This window comes from Ailuropoda melanoleuca, chromosome 2 (assembly GCF_002007445.2).
Source record: "Ailuropoda melanoleuca isolate Jingjing chromosome 2, ASM200744v2, whole genome shotgun sequence".
In the NCBI taxonomy this organism is placed as follows: domain Eukaryota; kingdom Metazoa; phylum Chordata; class Mammalia; order Carnivora; family Ursidae; genus Ailuropoda; species Ailuropoda melanoleuca.
Window position 1 is genome coordinate 12,186,832 of NC_048219.1, and position 13,270 is coordinate 12,200,101.

At 45.1% G+C, this 13,270-nt stretch overlaps 1 protein-coding gene across 1 annotated transcript in view; it reads right to left on the minus strand.

Moving 5' to 3' along the window:
• CSMD2 (CUB and Sushi multiple domains 2) overlaps positions 1-13,270 on the minus strand; it is a 590,718-nt gene that overhangs the window by 531,188 nt on the left and 46,260 nt on the right. The gene's annotated exons all lie outside the window — the stretch shown is intronic.

Consider the following 13,270-nt stretch of genomic DNA (forward strand, 5'->3'; position numbering starts at 1 on the left):
GGGATCACGCCCTGAGCCGAAGGCAGACGCTTAACCGCTGTGCCACCCAGGCGCCCCCTGTGCCACCCAGGTGCCCCAGCACCCATTTTAGAACAATAACCGACATCATACTTAAGGCAAAACACCTGACTGAGATCAGGAATGAGACAGAAATGCTACTATCACTTGTGAGGTTTCATGACTTATTGGAAGAGCTAACTCATGCAACACACACACACACACACAAAAGGAGCAAGAAAAAACATGGTTTGCAAATGGTATTTTAATATACCCAAAACCCAAAGAAATCAATTATAAAGCTATTAGTTCTGATTAAAAAACTCTGTAACATAGCCAAATGCAAAATAAGTTTACAAAATCAATACCATTTCCATATGCCAGTGACTGATAAAAATATAAAGAAAAAAGTTCTCTATGATAACTACAAAATGCATGCAAGACATAGAAATAAGCTCAGTAAGAAATGAGCAGGCACTGTATGAAAATGCCTTTCGAGAGGGATTTTAAAAAACTGAATAATTGAAGAGACATAACGTCATCTTGAGCAGGAAGACAAACTACTGAAAGGTTAATTTAGAATATTAACCTTTTGAAAAGTTAATTTATAAGCTTAATGCAATTCTGATCAAAAGCCCAATGACCTGTTTTAAATTTGGTAAAATGATACCTAAGTTTAAGTGGAAAACTAGATGGTCATAGACAATGCATATTTTTTGAAATGGTAGTAAATGCAGTATCCTTCCTCTGCAAGATACTAACCAGAATCACCAAATGATGCTGATGAAAACAGAGTGGCGGTCTAGGAGCAGACAGGCAGAACGTGAACCAGTATTGCGGGAACAGTCTTAACACACATAAAAATGGAAATACGTACAAGACAACATTAAAAAACCAATGAGAAAAGAAAAACATTTTTGCACGGTCACCGAATTAACTGGAAAAAGAACCGCTACCTCCTCAACTCACACCATCTACTAAAATAAATTCCAGATGGAGAAAAGGGTTAGAACAAAAATCAAGCCCAAAAAAATAATTAGAAAAAATATAAGCAAATAATTATCTGGTTGACTTTTCTGAACAGAAAAACTGGAAAATACTACAAACCTGGTAGTTTTATGCAAAAAATACATATATGTCAAAAATAGAAACAGAAGAGAAAAGGATAGAAAAATGTTAGGACAAAAGTCATTGCCATAATATACAAAGAACCATTGCAAATCAATAGGAAAACAACAAGCACTATCATTGAAGAATCAGACAGGGTCTTGAACAAATTAGTTTACAAAAGAAGACATAAGTGGCCCAGAAACCAGGAAAATATTCAGCCACAATAATAATGAGCTAAAGCTTCAAAGGAGCCCCCTAATTCACTTCTCTAAACTTCCCCTCATTGGCACAGGCACCAGATCTACTCATGTTTCTAAAATCTGCCCGGTGATGTCATTGTATTATGTCATTTATTCGTTCATTTGTTCGTTCATTCATTCCTCTAGGTTAGATCCAGGGAGGGGCCACGGGGCCCAGATCCTAGACCAGAGATAAGCAAGCACACCAATGTGGGCACCGAGTGACGTGTAGAGTGCATCTTGAGGACAGAGCCCACAGGGGCCACACCGTAAAGGCCACTATCATCCGTGTCCCAGACCACCACCAATACCAACATTTACCACCATCCCCAGCATCCCAGGCTGCTGCCTGGGCTCAGAGCGGAGCAGATCTGCCATTTCTAATTCAAAATCTGGATATAAACGGTACTCCTGCTACAGAGAAAGCAGTGAAGGGGCTCACAACAGAGCCCCTGGGAACACTTTCCATGTACGGGGACAAGAAAGGTGATGGAGTAGGGGGCAGGGAGGCAGGCAGAACGGCGGGAGAAGAACCAGAGGGCATTTCCACGCAGGAGAACTTGACTTAATGTATTGAGCACCACAAACAGGCTAAGATGAGGGTCTGGGGCAAGGTCACTCGGTTTAGTGTCTCAGTGGTCCCTCTGGAAGTAGAACGCTGAGAGTGCGAGATTCGTCCTGGTTCCTGCTGCATCCCCAATGCCAACAATTCAGTAAGTATGTGTTGAATGGATACACGAATTTCAGCGAAGGCAGGTGGACAGAGGCCAGATCTTATTAAGGAAAGGCAAGATGGACTGGTGACAAGGCGGAAGCCCTTATATCTTAAATAATAATTTATACATTTTGCTCATTGGATTTGGAAAACACAGGCGAGGATGAACAAAAAGGAAACATTATAACCGCACCCTCCCTGCAGAGGCAACTGCTATTAATATTTTCATTTTTTTTAGATTTTTCCAGACACGTTTCACACTGTGTAGCTAATACTGTATATATAATTGTGGGTGCTCTTTCTTCAGTAAATTATTCTTGTCTTAAATTACAAGAGGCAAGGTGCATTTGCGATATACATAGATATGCATATATGCAACACAAAGACGTAAGAAGAAGAACCGATCTCCTAGCTCTCTCTTTTCCACCCAGTCCAAAGTGACCAGGCAGCTATGTGTCCCTCTCCAACCTTCTCCACTCTCCCGCAAACAAATGGACACGTTCTGGGAGAATTTTTATTATTTTGTTTAAAAACGAGATCCTACATTAGCTCGCTTCTCTGCAACATGCTTTCTCACTTAACAATACGTCAGGGAAACCTTCCAGGTCAGCAGGTACATATCTAACTTATTTTTTTATATAAAGGTGTAATATTCCACAGCATGGATGTATCTCAATTTATTCAACCACTCCCCGGTTGATGGCCGTTCCGGTCATTTCTCGGTTTTCTTTTGCAACAATTCGGTAAACATCATAACACGAGCTGCTCCCCCAAGATATTGAATCTGTTCATAAACAGCCTTTTAAATGGATGCACAACATTCTGGTCTCTGGTTAAACTAGAATTTACTCAACCGTTCTCCCACTGTCAGACATTTAAATTGTTTCTGGATTTTTTTTTTCTGTTTTAAATAAGACCTGGACACTTTGTAAGGTCTGGTGACAAAAGGAATGCTGGTCAGTGCAGTGGAAAAAATGCCCGTCCACAGCCAGAGAGGCCCAGAACGAATGTTCACTTACGCCATAACCGCATCCAGCTTCGGTTTCGAGGTTGGGGGTGGTGGTATTGTCCATATGATGCTGGCTGACCTCGGTGGCAGGCACTGTTAGAGATAGATAGTGCTAGAAGCCTGACTCATTGGGAAGTCTCCCTAAAATCAAATGTTTGTTAGTGAGTTGAGAAAGTTATAACCCAGAGAGCAGCCGCTCCAGATTGAAACGCTAATAGAGAGGGAGTCCATGCCAAAAGGGCTAAATGTCCTTTCATGCCTATAAGATGCTGAATTTCTTCCAAGAAAAGAGCTACCTGTTCTTCATCCTTTTTAAAATTGTGATTATTTCTTAATTCCAGTGGAGTTAACGTACAGGGTTCTGTTAGTTTCAGGTGCACGCTCTAGTGATTTCAACAATTCTATATGTTACTCTGGGCTCATCACGGTAAGAGTCCTCTTAATCCCCTTCACCTATTTCCCCCACCCCATCAGTTTGTTCTCTGCATTTAAGAATCTGTCTCTTTTTGTTTGTCTCCTTTTTGTTTGTGTTGTTTCTTTTTTTTTTTTTAGGTAATAATTCCCTGTTTATTTTTTTTATTTTAATTTTTTTATTATATTATGTTAGTCACCATACAGTACATTTGTGTTGTTTCTTGAATTCCACATACGCATGAAATCACATGGCATTTGTCTTTCTCTGAGTGGCCTATTTCTCTTAGCACAATACATTCAAGCTCCATCCAGCCTGTTGCAAATGGCAAGAGACAATCCTTTTTCATGGCTGAGTAATAGTCCATGTTTATATACACCATATCTTCTTTATTCATTCATCTATCCAGGGACACTTGGGCTGCTTCCATATCTCGGTTATTGTAAATAATGTTGCAATGAACACAGGGGTGCTTGTATCTTTTTAAATGAGTATTTTCGTATTCTTTGTTCTTCGCTTCTCATGACCAGTGTACTGCCCTATAGACAGGAATGCTCCTATGCACTTCGATCCGAGGGCAACTTGCATTTCTTTCTCTGTCCCCAGGATGGGGTGCCTCCACTCACCCATACTTCTCTCCAGTCAATGCAGCTACCAGACACGGCCAAGACCCATTTCAGCCTCAAGAACAATCCTGGAGAATTAAATGCTTTGGGGTGTTGTTCACGCATTTGTTTTTGGATGATTTCCCTATGAGAGACTTCCAAAAGTGCAGGGTACTGGGTCAAAGTATGAACATCTGTGGTGCTCTGCTCTGGATCTCCCAACTACTTTCTAGAAAACATACTCCAATTCCATTTTCAACAGCCATGCCTACGAATGCCTATCTCAAGCCATCTTCACTCACACTGTGTGTTCTCTTCTTGAAAAGTTTTACCCCTACTTGACAGGTGCCCCCACACACACAAAAAAAAGCTATCGTGTTTTATTCAGCTTCTCTTTATAACTTCGATTCAACATTTTTTTTGACTTTCCTTAATAATTTTAAATCCTCCCTTTGGGAACCATCTCATGAAATCTTGGGTTAATTTTCCACTGCGGTGTTTATTTTTTTCTTGTTGATTTACATACTTATGTCCTCTAGGCATCACAGGTACCACATACACGTTTGTTGCTGTTTTGGCCTTTAAATTTTGTGATGTTTGACATACAGAGGTTCCTAAATTTTATGTACTTAAATCTTCCATAAGTTTCTGTGATTTTCTTGTACTAACTCTTCATAGAATCTAGGTTTCACTCTTTCGTCTTATTTGTTGCAAATATTGTTGTCTACCCGGCTGTGTGATTTTTGCATTGTTTAGATTTTTCGTGTAGATTAAAATGTTCAGTTTTGCAAGCAGCGACATTGACCTGTCTTTTTCTCGGTCATATTTTTAGAAAGACCGCTCTACTGAAGATGGGCTGGCTTCTCATCATCTCCCTCAACATAAATGCTAAAGTCCTGGCCCTTCAAAGACCTACCTTGAATGGATGCCCCGCTGCCTCTTGACCTCTCCTGTCTCTCGCCCCCTCATCCCCACGGTCAGCCACGCAGCCTCCAGGCCATTCCTTAAGCCCATCACACACCTATCTTGGGACGCTTCAGTCTAGAAACCTCTTCCCTCAAGAGCCCATGTGACCCATTCTTTCACTTCCTTGAGCTCTGGAGTCAAATATCACCTCCTCGGAGCCCACCCTACATAAAATCCAGACCTCCCTGCTTTCAAACCAGGTGCTTAGCTTCCTGCTTTATTTTTCTCCGTAGCATTTAGCACCCACTGCCGTTGATTTTCCTCCTTATTTTCTGCCCCTTCCCATTGGAATGCCATCTCTATGAAAGCAGAAGTGCTATTTTGTTCTCTGCTCTATCTCCAGCTCCCAGGCCTATACTGGCACATAGCAGATGCTCCTGGAAGAGTTGCTGGTTGAATGAATGAATTCATAAATATTAATTGCCCACCCAACTCTCTGTGCTTGCGATGCTCGCTCTCCAGTTCCTTCACCCAGCTGACAACAGGTGCTTTGAGACTCCTTCCCTCCTCCAAACTGCCATCTTGGAACCCTCAAGACAATCGCATGCATGTCCCCTCTACTCGCTGGTCATCCATTGTGAATATCCTTGCCCTCACCAAGGCTGGCTTCTCCATCACTAGACTCCTTGAGACCCTATGCCTACTTTTATCTCTACCACCTAGTTCAGTCCCTGCCCATCGTAGACACTCAGTACCTACTGTGGGATGAGTGGATGAGTGAAATGAAGGAATCTTTTCATAACATTTGGATGACACCTTCCAACTTCATTTGTCTGTGTATTTCCTAGGTGGCCTAGGAAAAGGTTAAAAGCATGGGTTTGGGAAGCAAAAACCTTGTGTGCAAATTTCCATGTCGCCACTTAATACTTGGTGGGCACTTTATGTAAACCCTTTAAACCTTAGTTTCAACATCTTTAAAATTAACACCCACTTCAAGGATGGCTGTATAGATTAATGTGATAATACCTGCTAAATTGCTAAATGCTCAGAAAGTACCTGACACACGATACGTGATCAATAAATCCCAGCTCATCTATCCATAAAGATGTGTACTTTTCTTTACATAAGGTCCCAGTCACATCTCGTTAAGGTTGTTCCCAGACATTTTATGCACTTCTTCTTGCTCTAGTAAATACCATTTTTTCCCATTATTTTATTTTTCTAGCTGGTTTTTACAGATATACAGAAAACCTATTGATTTTTATATATTCATCTCGCATCCAACTGAGTTTCTGAACTCTTATTAATTCCAAAGATTTCTCAGTTGATTCCCTTGGGTGTTTTATGTACACAATCATGTTGTCTACAAATAATGATAATTTTGAGGAGATAACTCTTTTGAGAAGTTTGGCAGGAAAATTCAATTCAATTCTGCAAATATTTGTTGACTGATAAGGTCAATTTTGCACAAATTTAGTTGGAGAATCCAGTGGGACATCCAGATGGAGATGGCCAGAAGGCAATTAGGACTGTAGACTGGAATCTGGGAGTGTGCTCTGGGCTGAGATATGGATTCCTCCAAGCCAGGTAATCAGTGAAGCCGCCCTAGGAGGAAACACAGGGGAAGGCTGCAGATGTGAGGCCGACCATCATGTCCACTGAAGGTGTCTCGCCAGCCACGCAGAGAGCCATCTGTGCACCTCGAGTCTACAGTGGGACTCTGGCCCAGCTGTAGACATGCCTTCTGGCAGGGGCCCCTTGTCTGGACAGATGGGGGGAGCAGGGGCCACGCAGTATCTCTGGCCCTCGGCAATCACCCTTCAGGAGAGGGTCAGAGACCACGCTTATGGAGATGTTGGCACTAAGCCTCGTGCTCGCCCCTCTCCCCTGCACACCAAGCTTTGCTCACGCTGAACAGTTCATCATCTACAAACACCCCAGGCCCTTTCAGGCCCTCACAATGCTTGGCCTGGAATGCCCTTCCCCTGCCTTCTATACCTAGCTAACTTTACTCCCTGTTCCAGATTCACTTCACTGGCACCTCCTCTGAGGAGTCTTCCCTGGTTTCCTGGGCAGTTTCTCCCTCCCCCTCTCCCTCCCTCCTTCCATCTGTCCTTTCCTCTTTTCCTCCCCCTCTCCCTCCTTGCTCTTCCTTCCCTCCGCCTCTCCCTCCCTCTGTCTGTCCTTTCCTCTCTTCCCTCCCTCCTTCTGTTTGTCCTTTCCTTTTTTTCTCCCTCACTCCAATAGCCATCCACCAAATTCCAGATCTCCTCTCTTCTCTTCCAGTCTGTGCCTTTCAACAAAACAAAAATGGCCTGCTACTCTTGCTTAAACTCCTTCAATGGCTCCCCTGAATAAAGCCCTTCATCCTCAATATGGTGTGCAAGACACCCCCTCCCTGCATGAGCCGGCCCCTGCTCCTGTCCCAGACTTCACCTCTTGCAACTTTTTCCCTCAAATGACACTCTAGTCCAAGCCAGACTCCGTTTCCTTCCTTTGATGCTCCTTGTTCCTGGGCTCACTCTGAGTCTCAAACTCGTTCCCCTTGCCTCTGATTGAAGCATCCTTTCCCCATCCTCTGGGCTGGACAACTCCTATTCATCTTTTAGGTCACAGGTCAAAGCTCACCACCACCCCCACCCCCACCCCAGGGAGACCTCAGGGACCACTACACTAAGGTGAATCATCCTCACCCCAACACGTATCCAAACACACACCCTGCCTCTCCACCATCACACGTGGCACACATTCCCCTGTGCGGTGTGGACTCCGTGTTCTGTCACATTCACACCGAGCCCAGCCCCCACATCGCCTGGACAGCAGGTGCCCAGTAGAGATGTGCATAACGGCTGCACTTTGCACACCAGTCTGCTAGGTCACACATCCTACTGAACGGCAGACCCAGAGCTCCTCCAGGGCCATGCCTCTCTGGAATCCTAGGGCCCGGCACCTGGTATACGTTACAGATGTGCATTAGGGCTGGACGGGAGAGTCAGCACAGGTGTTCCTTTTTTTTTTTTTTTAAGATTTCATTTATTTATTTCACAGAGATAGAGACAGCCAGCGAGAGAGGGAACACAAGCAGGGGGAGTGGGAGAGAAAGAAGCAGGCTCACAGCGGAGGAGCCTGATGTGGGGCTTGATCCCACAACGCTGGGATCACGCCCTGAGCCAAAGGCAGACGCTTAACCGCTGTGCCACCCAGGCGCCCCAGCACAGGTGTTTCTAATGAAGTTGTGCGTTGATTTTTTCTTTCTTTTTTTCCTAGAGGTCTTAACAATCAGAGAAATTCCCACTAATGCTGTGATATCTAGTTTGGGGTTTCTCAGCCGCGGCACTGTTGGTATTTAGGGCAGAATAATCCTTTGTCGTGGAGGCTGTCCTCTGCAGGTAGCATGTAGCATGTTTAGCGGGATCCCTGGCCTCACCCGCTGACTGCCAAGGAGCACCTCCCACTTGAAACAACCCAAAATACCTCCACACATTGCCAAAAGTCCCCTAGGTGGGAAAAATCACCCCTAGCAGAGAGCCACTGCTCTAATTCTTTGCCATTTTGGAGCTCCTAACGAAAGCTAGAAATACTCTCTAGAATAACACCCAGAGGATACTAACCCCCCACCTTTGTCGTGCCTGTCGAAGGGTTCCCAAACCCCTTCCACCAGTGGTTCTTCACCTTTGCTGGGCCACGACCCCCTCTGGCAGCCTCGTGAAGCCTCGTGAAGCCTCGTGAAACCTCACAAATGAGGTGTTTGAATAAAACAAATGTTTTTAATGAAATAAGCGTTTTCAATAAAACAAAATATATAGAATTACAAAGGAAACCAATTATATTGAAATACAGTTTTCAAAACATTTTGTAAATGTGTCACCTGGTAATACAGGCACTCCTCTATGAATGCATTATTAATAAGATCTAGCAGTGGGCCTGATAAATACCGCAGTCCCAACCATAAATGCTATTTCTGGATGGCTACAACAACCGTATTTCCAGGTAATGAAAATACCTGCGATCTTATCAGTGACCAATTCACAAATACTGCTAATACTGCCGTACTTTGTTGCCTATATTCATTGTTGGTAGACATGCCAAGTCTCAACAGGAAATCGGTGAAAATAAAGATGTCATTTTCCCCTATCCAACTTAGGAAGCCCCTAGATTCTATCAAGAACCCCAGAGATCCAACCAAATTCAATCTCTCATTCAACAAATTTGGGGAAGGTTCCTTAGTTTCAGCCTGTATATGTATGGAGGTAGGGAAGTGGGAGGGATGGATTTTGTATGTGTTCCATGTCCCCAAGGAGTTCACAGTGGAATATAGAGAGAGACACGCATGGCCTGTCTTACTAACTCTCCACTTAACAAGTGGTTCAGGGACACCTCGTTGTTGGATCCCAGGGGCACAGCAGAGAGCACGTACAAACAAACCCAGAAAGACTGGTGCTTTTGTGCAGGTCTGAGAAGGAAACCACCATTTATACGCAGTCTTCACTAACATCTCCCTGCCATTTGCAATGACCCTTTGAAATGGCTATTACGTCCCACCTCTTCCACTTTACATGTGAAGAAACGGAAGCTCATCAAGGTTTAAGAACACGCTCAAGGTCAAATGGGTAGCCGCGGAAGAGCAGGGAGTCAAGCCCAGGTCTGCGGGAGAGCAAAGCTCAGGCACCTGTCTCTGCCAGGCTGCAAGGATTCCACACACCTCAGGGGACACACTTCCTAAGCTACGGTCCTGTTTCCACTCTGCAGCCAGCACTGGGGGCAGAGCCTGAGATTTACTGAAAAGAGCTTAGCGCAGTAGCTGTGCCTCAAGAACATGAAAACAAAACAGGGTCTCCCTCCTCTCAAGCAGGGGACACATCCAGCAAGGGTATAAAACAATGTACGGCAGACAGGGTGAGGCGGCAAGCCTGTCCCTGTACCACATCCAGTTGTGCTGGGGGAGTAATCCCATGCTGCTCAGCTTTCTAACTCCACCTGCAGGCTCTCCGATCCCCGGGACATGCTTAACACAGAAGCCACCACTGTGTTCCAAATACGATTTTCCCTGCCTGGCGATACACAGGCAGCTCATTTGTCATCATTTTGAGCCAACACCAACCAGGGGTTGTTTATTATGTTGACGGGGAATCCTGGACCAGCAAAGGGATCTCTGCACTGCTGATGACAGAGCCTCTCACTCATCAGGTCGTGCGACATCCCTGGATCAGCACCGAGAGGAGGGGCCGGTGGTCTCTGGGGACAGGCACCACTGCCAGGTCGGTCCTAGTCCTGGGCCGGGTCTCTCGGAGCAAGTACAGAGAGCTAGCACTGAGTTCTCCTCAGCTGAGAAGACACAAGACAGGGGATGGTGGCTGAGCACAGGGGCTGACACACAATAATTCAGGTCTTAGCAAATGCTCGATTCATTCATTGACTCGTTTAAAAAATAGTACTGAGAGGCATCTGGGAGGCTCAGTCGGTTGAGTGTCTGACTCTTGATTTCGGCTCAGGTCATGATCTCACAGTTGTGAGACTGAACCCCACATCAGGCTCTAGGCACAGTGGGGAGTCTACTTGAAACTCTCTCCCCCTCTTTCTCTCCCCCTCTGCCCCTCCCCCCCGTTCACGCCCTCTCTCTCTCTCAAATAAATAAATAAACCTTAAAAAAATAGTATTGAGCACTCATGGTATCCCAGGCACTACCCCTGGCCTCATGGAGCTCAGCCTAATAATAACAGATTATTAAACATTTCTCCTGTGCCAAAAGCTTTTTTTATCACTTTACTACAAATAAACTCACTCCATCCCTGCAACTATATTAGATAGGTATTCTTATGATTCCCATTTTATAGACAACGAAACTGAGGCCCAGGAAGTTTAAATAACCTGCCCAAGGTCAGACAATTGATAAATGGTAGAAACAGGATTTAACCCCAGGCAATCTGGTACAAAATTCTGCCTTCTTAACCACTTTCCCATGGATGGATAGATAGACTAGGGGGTTAGGAGTGTGGCAAGATGCTTATTTTAGCCAAAGTGATCAGTCACACCTCTTTCTAGAGCATACTCACAGGCAAAGAACCTTGCCTTAGAAGGGCTTTCACTCAAGAATCAATCATCTCAGCTCAAACTCCTACATCTCTACTCCACTGCCTGCCTTATTAAGGCTCAGCCCACTACAGTGAGGCATCCGAAGGGAGACCACATGAGGAATTCTATGCACACTGGACTTCCCCAAAGAAGGAAAAAAGTAACCTGGGAAACAAGTGAATTGTCAAAAGTATGTGAAGCCAAGCTTATGTTTCTGTCTCTCCCACCCACCTGAGTGCCTCATGATGGCAAGTACCACATCTGATTCACTATTAAATCCCCACATGGGGTTTGGCATTTCATAAACATGCAGTTAATATTTATTGAGTAAATAGAGTAATATATTCAGTTGTCATCTCTACCCTTTCTTTACATTTGTTTCTCTATTCATTAAAGGCTCATGGCTGCTGTTTTACGTACACCCATAGAGGAACTGGCTTCATCCCGAAGGAACATGGGCAACTTCAAGTCCTCTGCCCTTCTGTGACTCATATTTGAAAATTAATTTTAAAAAAAAATGGGGGGTACTTAACATGGCGCGGTGGAAAGAATCAGAGAGCCTGGGTTCTTAACTCTGTTTTGCCACTTACTAGCAAGGAATATGGTCAGGTCCCTTAGTCACATAGGCCCCTGCCCCTTCATCTTGAAATGAGCCTCTCAAGGCCACCTTCAGATAGATGCCCTGAGTTGGCTGACCCAAGTGAATGGTTGATGCAGCTGGAGCCAAAGAGCCCTATCCATGGTCCTGAACCACTAATGTCCTCAGGGGTGGTTGTTTCTCCTGACCCTAGGCTGCTGGGGATACATGTCCAATTTCTCCCAGGATTTCTGTACCAGATGAGAAGGGAAAAGGGAGTTAGTAAGATGAAGAAGCAGAGGGAGAGACAGGCGGAGCTGGGGAAAGGCGTTAATGGAGCAGAGGTGAGGGCAGAGAGCGCTGGAGCTCCATTAAGGGTCCTGAGTGCCTAAGACAATGTCCATCAGCCCTAGGCCAGACAGAACCAGAGGCCACACTAGAGACGGTTTGCCTTAGAAGGGCTGGGGTGAGGCATGGAGGCGGTCCCTTAGGAGTATATCCCTGAGATGTTCCTGGCACTCAGTCCCCAGCAGCCGAGGAGGAGGAGGAGGACAGGTGGGAGACTAGCTCTCTACACATGAGGGGTGGGGAGACTTGAGATCCAAAGTGAGACACAAAATCAGACATCCTAAGGGCCAAAGGGAGAACATAACATATGGTCACCAGCAGTTGGGGGCAGTCTCTTCTTCCTCCATAGATGGCCTACCCCCTTACTCCTCCAGCACCTTTAAAACGGACATCTGCTNTTATAACGGACATCCAAACGGAAATCCAAACACCCCACTCACAGAGATTTCACAGCAGCTACGGGGAAAGCTCACTACAGACTTTTCTTTAAATTAGGCATTCAAAGGTCATCTGCAATTTCGTTTTGTTTTTCCCACTCTTCAGCAGATGCGCTGCTCTTTTTACATGCTAAGGAAAGAGCTTTGTGTTTTGATGCCCCCAATGGCACATTTGAATTTTATATGAGCTCTGTTGGTGATCTGAAAATTGTTCCTATCAAAAAAGAAAGCTTAAATCAGCCGCTCTGTTCAGGCAAATTAGTCATAAGGTCAGTCCTGGCCTGGTCCAGTTCAGGTCAGACCTAGATGCCAGCAAGGATTCACTCATTCAACCAATACTCACTGTACATCTACCACCTGCCAGGCACAGGACAGACACAGTCTCTGCTCACACAGAGCTTCCCTCTCTTGCTCCTCCCTCCCCAGCCACTCTTGCCTCCTGCCTGCTCCTCCCACAAGGGGCCATGCTCTCACCTCAGGGCCTTTGCGCTTGCTTTCTCCTCTTCTCATAAAGTCCTTTCTCCTCAGATAAGGCAAACTCCTCCTCTTTAAAGTCTTTGCTCAATGTCCCCTTCTCAATGAGGTCTACCCTTGCAGCCCTTAATAAAATCACAACCCTCCCCCACCTCCATCCCTAACACCTCCAATCTCCCTTACCTACTCACTGTTCTTTCTCCCACAGCATGTATCACTCTATAGCACCCTATGTAGTTTATTTATGTGTGTTTATTGTTTATTGCCTGTTTCTTCCTGTTTGAACACTCATTTCACGAAAGCAAGGTCTCTGCTTTCCATCCCAAATGCCTAGAACAGTGCCTGGCACATGGCAGACACTCAGTAAAT